Below are 8,210 nucleotides of genomic sequence, written 5' to 3'. Positions count from 1 at the left end.
ACTAGCCTCACCTAACACCAGACATTCAACTATGCCACCATCTGTGTTAGTCTCGCGGCCGCGATTTTGGGCACTTTTTGGTCCGCGAACCGCGGCCGCGATTTTTGCATTTTTCTAACCAAAAAACACCGCCGGGAAGGAAAAATAATTGTAAAACGACGACAACAACAACAACAATAACAACAACAACAACAACAACAGCAACAACAACAACAACAACAATAAAAACGGGGAGAAATATTCGAGAAGAAAAAGAAACCAAACTCCTTACTTTTAGAAAGAAAGTTTATTTTCACTTTCACTCCACTTCGTCTCTTTCTCACTTGTTAACACCATGTTGATTTGTAATTTTCATGTGAAGAATATAAGTAGGCTCCATTACATACTATATATATTGCTGTTTCCCTTTCATGTTTCCCTTTTTGTTGTGTTTAATTTGTTGGTGTGTATTTTTTTCCTCGTTTTTGTTCTTAAATGCTGTTTTTCTATTTTTGTGTTTAGATATATCTATATAGCGTAATGTTGTTCCTACTTTTTTATGTGTTATATTAGAGTGTGTCTCCACCAAAACCGAATACTGACACTGGCAGGCCCCTTGTGTGTGATTACATGATCTACATATATATTAGATTCTGTACTTTTTCTTGAGTTACACGCGTTTTGGGTTAAAACGGCCAGTCTAGGGATGGGTTGACACACGCCCTTATCTGTCAATTTTTGTAGTTGTTTATTTGCTGTTCTAATTGTAATTTCATTCTGTTGTGAAACCTTTATTTTTCACGTTTTTACACTAAGTGTGACTACAAATGATATTCTGGATGCTAAAAACAGAAGACAAATTCTTTCATTTTAGATTAAGTTATCTCTATCAACATATTGCTATGTACGTCGTCACAGAGAGTTGAAAGTTTAAAAATTAATGGCAACTTTTTTGGCAACTTTTCCCATTTTTTGTAGCAACTTTTGGACAAAAAATTGGCAACAAACGCAGATGCTAGGTTAACAGCTAGGAGCTTAGAAAAAGGAGCCTACTCTCTCTCTTCGCAGCGCCACGAGCAGCACGCCGAGGTAGGGAGTAAATATGGCCGTCTACTATGGTCTAAACTGGCGAGCTGTGGTGTTTCTTTTTATAGAATCTTATAGGGCTGGACCACGTTGTGGGGGTAGTAGTAGTAGTATAGGGCGTTACGGCGCTGGCAACTGCATAAGGTCATATGAGCGCGCGAAACACAAGTTGTTTGCATTCGTCACTGCACGGTTGGTTAGCTTTTAGACTTTAAAATGCTTAAATATTAAAATTCGGTGTAAATATATTTTAAATTTAAAACAACTCTAATCATCATCATCAATGCCTTTCACCCCTGGCAGGGTATAGGCCACATACAGCTCCTTCCATTTATCTCTGTCCTGAGCCATCCTTCCAAGCTCGTTCCAAGTGAGCTTCATTTCTCTCACTCATGTCCCTTTCCACGCATCTCCTCCGTTTCCCGTGGCCTACCCCTGCCTCATGCTCCCTGTGGGTTCCACTGCAGTCATGTGACTGTCTTGTGATGTTTCCGCTGGTGTGTCCCATCCATCGCCACTTTCTTAGTCCTATTTCTACTTCTACATCCTTTTGTCCTGTCCTTTCCCACAGCTCTTCATTTCTTATTCTTTCCTGCCACTTAATTCTTAAAATACTCCTCATACATCTGTAGATAAAAGTCTGGACCTTTTTCAGTAGCCTACTGTCTTCGTTGTCTTCCAAGTTTCGCAGCCGTAGAGGAGCACAGACTTGACGTTGGAGTTAAAAAGTCGAATCTTGGTGCGCAGTGAGATGTTGTAAAACAACTCTAATAAATAACAATAAAAAAATTTAATAGTACGGTTTTACTTTATATAATTTGCCGTAAAGGCCAATGGCCTTCATAAAATTCAAAATTCTGTTGGGACCAAGGACGGAAAAAATGTCTTGCAATTTCTTGCATTTATAATATTTTCTTCGGATCTCTCCAAAGTCTAGACCAGTGGTTCTCAACCTTTTTCAATCCGCGACCCCCTTTTGATTGTTTGGCAAGTGTAACGACCCCTCCAACCCAAACCCCTAAATAAAGTAATAAACAAACTCTTTTAACCCCCCCCCCCCAAATGCGTACAATCCAGCTGCAGACAATTAATAAGGCCTACGTTACACAGTTAATACAGAACAATAACTGTACCTTTGATGTTTTAAATCCCTCTTATTTCAAGCAAATACAAATCGAGAAAATGGAGGGAACACACACACACAAACACACACACACAAACACACACACACACACATACACACACAACACACACGGATTTAAAGAAAAATAGACTAGTGAGATGGCTGTGCCTGTAGTTCAGCGACCAGTCTTGAAATTCACGTGGAAGTCTTGGATAAAGCAAGGTACATATCATCAGCAATTTCCAGTTTGTTCCTTGCTTTTGTCTTGAGTTGGACACGTGTAAAAAATCCACTTTCTCAAAGGTAAGTCGAGGCAAATGGGACAATGACTCGAAGTGCTGTTTTGCTGACCTGAGGGTATGATTCCTGGAGTGAACAACAAAACTGTGTAAGAGATTTTTCAAGAAAATTGTTGCGTGCTGACGAATCATGTCTCAATTCCAAAAGCTCGTCTTGAATGTCATCTACAATGACAGTGATGTCTAGTCCAGGAGTGAGTGAAAGGGTTTCTCGCAAAAGCTTCTTCACCACAGTCAAGGTCAGGAAATAGTTCTTGAACTCATCATCCTCAAGTGATTTCAAATGTGCAGCAATGTCAATTTGAAGATCAGCAGACAATGTCTCCTCTGGATTTAACAGCTGTGAAAGGTTGGTAAACATACCAATGTTTCCCTCTTTAACTTTCCGGTGCCAATTGTCAACTTTAGAAAGAAAACCACTCAGAAGGCCTTTAAACTGTAAAAAGTGTGTCTGTTGACCTTGAAGTTTCAAGTTGAGTTTGTTGAGTTGTCAAACATATCAGACATAATATAGGCAAGTCTTTGGATCCACAAATCATTTGAGAAGTGCCTGCTGAGCTCGTCCTTTTCCTGCACTTCCAGGAAGAACTTGATCTCCTCTCTCAGCTCGAAGACCCGACATACAACCTCTCCTTTCGATAACCATTGAACTTGAGTGTAGAAAAGCAGTGTTTCATTATTTGCGCTCATGTCAGAACAGAGTTCCCTGAAGAGTCGTGTATTTAGGGGGGCTGCGTTTCACATAGTTGGCAACCTTAACAGTAGATTCCAACGATTCCTTCAAAGTGGGATTGAGAGTTTTGCAAGCTAGTGCATATATCTATGTGTACCATGCAGTAAATGCCTTTTGCGTGCGGTCCTTTGTCTTGCTCTTTTGTCTGAAAGCCCGACTCAGATCTTATCATGACTGGGGCACCATCAGTACAAATACCACACACATTCTTCAACTCAAGACCCTCGTTTTGAAAAAAAAATGACGATACCCTGTTCATGACATCACCAGCTGTTGTTTTGGTGTCCAGTGGGGTGCAAAATAAAAATTCTTCTTTCTCATCTTTTTTCAAACGCGTATCTCACAAAGACCAGTAACTGTGAGCACGATGCCCTATCAACTGATTCGTCAAGCTGGAACGAGAACATAGGGGCAACTTTGATCTCCTCTACATCCTGTTCCTTAATGTTTGAAGACATACGTGCAATACGCCTCTTGACAGAATCATTTGGAAGGGGAACTTGCTGCAATTTCTTTGCACTAGCCTCACCTAACACCAGACATTCAACTATGCCACCTTTAATTTATTGTGCAAAGCTATAACTATAAGCGTTTATCCAATTGTGCTCTCTCTCTCTCTCTCTCTCTCTCTCTCTCTCTCTCTCTCTCTCTCTCTCTTCCAACTTCTTAATTTCCTTTGTCGAATTTCCTGACATAGATCTAGCCTTTCTTGTGTGTTTATTGTTCTGCCACACAACAAAATAGTTTTATAATTTATAGATGTTTTTCTCAGCTAGGATTAGATTATCTTTTTAGAGATGACGAGCAAGATGCCTACATCATACTCATACTACATGGGATTAAAAAGAGACAATAATAGCGAAACGGAGTTTCCGTGATGATTATTTTTTTTACAGTGACAACCCTTGGGCGTGGGTAAGATTTTCGCCTGGGCCAAAGCGTACACAAATTAAACTTGGGCGAGAAAGGTCTGAATGAAAATATGCATAACTATCATGCTTCCCCCCTGTGACCCCCTTCTCCGAAGCCAACACTCATGTGGCTCATCATAAACGAGGCTTCAAGGTATTGTGCGTTAGCCTATGGCTAGGCTATATTATACAACGTTGAAATAAAAGAAAACACAGCGAGCCAAACCTAAGATAGGCCCAAATAAACAGAAAAGGCAAACTGGGTTCATTCTCTGGCCGTGTCTAGAAGTAAAAGTTCAGCTGTTTACCGTTTTTCGTATCTCAACCAATTGAAGAGGGAAACTTATTTTGAAAATTGCCTGGTAAAGAAAAAGAGCAATGTTTTAGTTTTCAGAGGGTCATTTAAGAACAAAATCCTCAATGATCTAGCGACCCCCCCCCCCCATCCCCCACCCCTCAAGAATGTTCACGCGACCCCCCGGGGGGTCGCGACCCACAGGTTGAGAACCCCTGGTCTAGACATTCGGTTCAGATGTGTCTAATGGTAAAATCTGTGTCGCATCCGACACAGAACGGCTTCTCATCTCCCTGTAGGAGGTAGCCTACTTGTGGGTCAGGGCCGTGTGTCCGATGCGCAATCGAGTAAAAATTACTTCGTCTCTTTCGAACTTCTGGAGAGGTCCGAATGATTTCTCTGTTCCAGCTTTGGTTTTATACAGTGGAGTCCACTTTATAACGAGTCCGGAAAAATCGAGAAGTCTAAGACACTATTCTAAAACCCCAGTTTTTTCTCTTCTTTACCTTTGTAAATAAAATACTGCTATAGCGCAATCAGACAAACGTGCGAGTCGGTTATATCGGAATATGCTGCTACTGTGCACAGTGCATAGGCCAATTATACATAAATTAAAAAACCTCGCCAGTTGAGAAACTTGCTGGTGATCTAGCGAAACAATGGGAGAGCCAATTTGTGTCAACAATGAAGGCCGGAGCGACTGAGTAGGGAGGGTGAGGCATGCGCAGACAAGCAGAACGCATCGCGTGACAGGCCAGTGTAATAAGCCTAGTTTAGATTATCAAGGCCGACCATGCCTCTCACTTCTCCGATGCGGGGATGGAGAGGTCACAGCAATGTAATGGATGGAGCGAATTAGTGACGTGCGCAAGTTGACGGAACGCACCGCAGGGTGTGGTGGGGTGGGGGAAAACACAGCGGGCGAGTTAGCCGAGAGCCCTTTCTTTCTGATCGCCAACGCCGAGCTGTCAGTCAACATCGCTAGATCTAGCGCTAGAGAAAGAAACTTGATTCGATTTTTGATCAATTAAGACGTACAGGTCATGTTGAAACCAAATCATCATCAGGGGAGATATCAAAAGGAAATAAACAGAACCACAAAATCATAGATTTGGCCTACTTTACAGTTTCCCTTAAATTTATTATTGGATCCATTATAGCGAGAATCCTGCTACAACGGACATTTTGCTCCGGTCCCCTCCCTCTCGTTATAACAGGATTCCACTGTACCATACAGTTTGTTATTTTCTTGTTTCTGTCCCCGTAGAATTATGAGATTGTGCGGCCGCGTTTTTTTTTCGCGTAATCCTGCATCATTCGCATAATTTTGGATTATCCGCGTTTTTTCACGTTTTTTTCCTTTTTTTCCACAAACAATTAATTAACGCCTCGCTATGTGACTAAATGGACGTAATCACCGTAATAACTCTCAGTTAAGTGAAAAGTTGGTTATTTCCCTTGTTACAAGATCTTGGTGAAATGGGTTGTGATTTTGTTCCTTGAGTATGTTGTATTTTTCAATCCATCAAAAGTTGTTGTTCTCAAGTCTGCTGATGTTTCATATTTGATAGGTGTCCCTGGTTTTAGTAATGCGCCAGCCTCAGAGGTCCAGATGTCCTTTTTTATATATTTTTAAAAACATTTTTCTTTCCTCAATAGATCTAGAATCTAGATCTAGATTAGATAAGATCTGCAGCTGAAAGTTACAGAGATTATTATTTTTTGTAGTTTTTTTTTTTACTGATGTGTATTGTTTTCTTTTCCAAATACACAACAAATTACTGATACTGATATGTTCTGTTTTCAATTTTTCTGTACACAAAACATGAAAATCGTGAAACTTCGTGTTGAAAAAGTGCAAAACATGTCGCGAATGTTGTTACGGTAACTTGCGGTGTTTGTCGTTGATCCCAACCGAAGGGATGAGACTTTAAATACTTTCATCACCAGGTCGTCTACCTGCTCGTTTCCTCGGATGCCCACATGGCTATGTATCCATGCGAACATGATGTTTTTTCCTGTTTCTGAGAATGTATGAATTAATTTTCTGTTGTAGCTTAACTATTTTTGGGTGTAAGAGTGTGTAGTTTGTGAGTGAGGTGATTCAAGACAGAGAGTCAGAAAGGATAAGGAATAATTTGTTAGGAGAATTTTCTACGGAGTCCAGTGCCATGTCAATGGCAGTGGCCTCCGCAGAGAAAATGGAGGTTTCAGGATGGAGTCTCCTCTGGTGTGTACTGTTGGGAGATAGGGCTGCGGCGCCCACTTCATTGTCTTTTTTGGAGCCATCCGTGAAGATGAGCTCCGCACCGGGGTATTTATCGATTAGATTTTTGCATTCTGCTTTAAAAGTTTTGGTGTTTGTGCTTTCTTTGTTGTGTGTGGTCAGCTGTCGTATTGAGGCGTGAAACTGAAACTGAAAGGGACGAGAAATTGAGTGTAGTGTTACGCCAACAAACTGCAAGATTTTTTGGGCCTCTGTATGGCCTCTATGGTGCGTGGAGTACGGTGGAGTGGCCGGCAAGGGGCGTCCACTCTGTCTGTCACAACGTGATTTTTGTTGGTCGCTGCAAAATGGTGCCAGCAAGGAGTGCCCGAGTGGACGAGTGGAAGTTGCCCCCAAGCAGTCCCAAGACTCAAAAAAGAACGGACGTTGTAACTTCTCTGGTTATTTCGTTAGACGAGGTGGAGTCGGCAATGCTAAATTGTAATTTTTTTTGGACTAGCGTGAATGAAAAAAAATCAAAAGAAAAAAAATGCATTGTCAAAATCTGTCGAACTTTTGGAACATGAACGACATAACATTAACATTGGTGCAGATACTCAGAAAAGATGATATCTGCGCATATAATAGAAGGCTGTAATTTTGCAATTTTATCAATCGGGCACACAATTCGCTATGATGTAATTCCTCCAAATACAACTTTATTTGTTTAATATAATCGTGAATATTCACATATTTTCTCGAAAGTTTATAAAAGTTACCATGAAGTTTCTCTATGAAAAGTACAAATCGATTTTAGTGCTGGAATATATCTTCAACGTAACAGTATCTGCTACACTCCAGAAATTCCTTACTTTTCTTAAAACGCTAAGTCTAGGTTTTGTAAGCTGACTGAATAATAGGGATGACTTCTCGTAATTGGGTTATAAGAATAATTTCTAGCTTTCCAGGGACACTGAATCAGCACCAGACTTTTCCAGCTTTTTTTTTACGTTTCTATGATCATTTGAAATAACTGACAATGTGACTGATTTCTTTACAATCATAATTGTGTCCGCGCATATTTCCTACACAAAAACTAAGAATGAATGTTTTAGCTGTCATTAGATCTATTCTATTCCATACTAGAAGTTTATCTCTACCCATGCATTTACACGGTTTTGTGGGTTTTTTAAATCGCTTATATTATATCTTTTTAGTTGTATGCAGGCTGCCACAGACATAGCATGATTCATGAACAAACGCAGAGTAACTTTCTCTGGTTTAATAGTAAAATAAGAGCTAACGCTGATCGTCTTTAGTTAAAAAATGCAGATGTGCATCTTTCTTCACTTATAACTTGACTATTACTACTGGCGCAGATTTAAGCTTTCTCATGGTAAAAGACATGATATTCGTAGTCAGTTTAAGTTTAACACAGATTTTGGAGAAATCTGTCGAGCCTTATAAAAATAAATTAACAATCATTTATTCATAGGCCGTGCAGTCTCGGCATTGGGAAGAATAGGACTGACGTGGTGCTAGCGTGTCGTACGAGGCGACTAAATGGCGAACCAGGTA

This window comes from Aplysia californica, unplaced genomic scaffold, assembly GCF_000002075.1.
Source record: "Aplysia californica isolate F4 #8 unplaced genomic scaffold, AplCal3.0 scaffold00417, whole genome shotgun sequence".
NCBI classification, from domain to species: domain Eukaryota; kingdom Metazoa; phylum Mollusca; class Gastropoda; order Aplysiida; family Aplysiidae; genus Aplysia; species Aplysia californica.
This window is presented reverse-complemented; position numbering follows the sequence as displayed.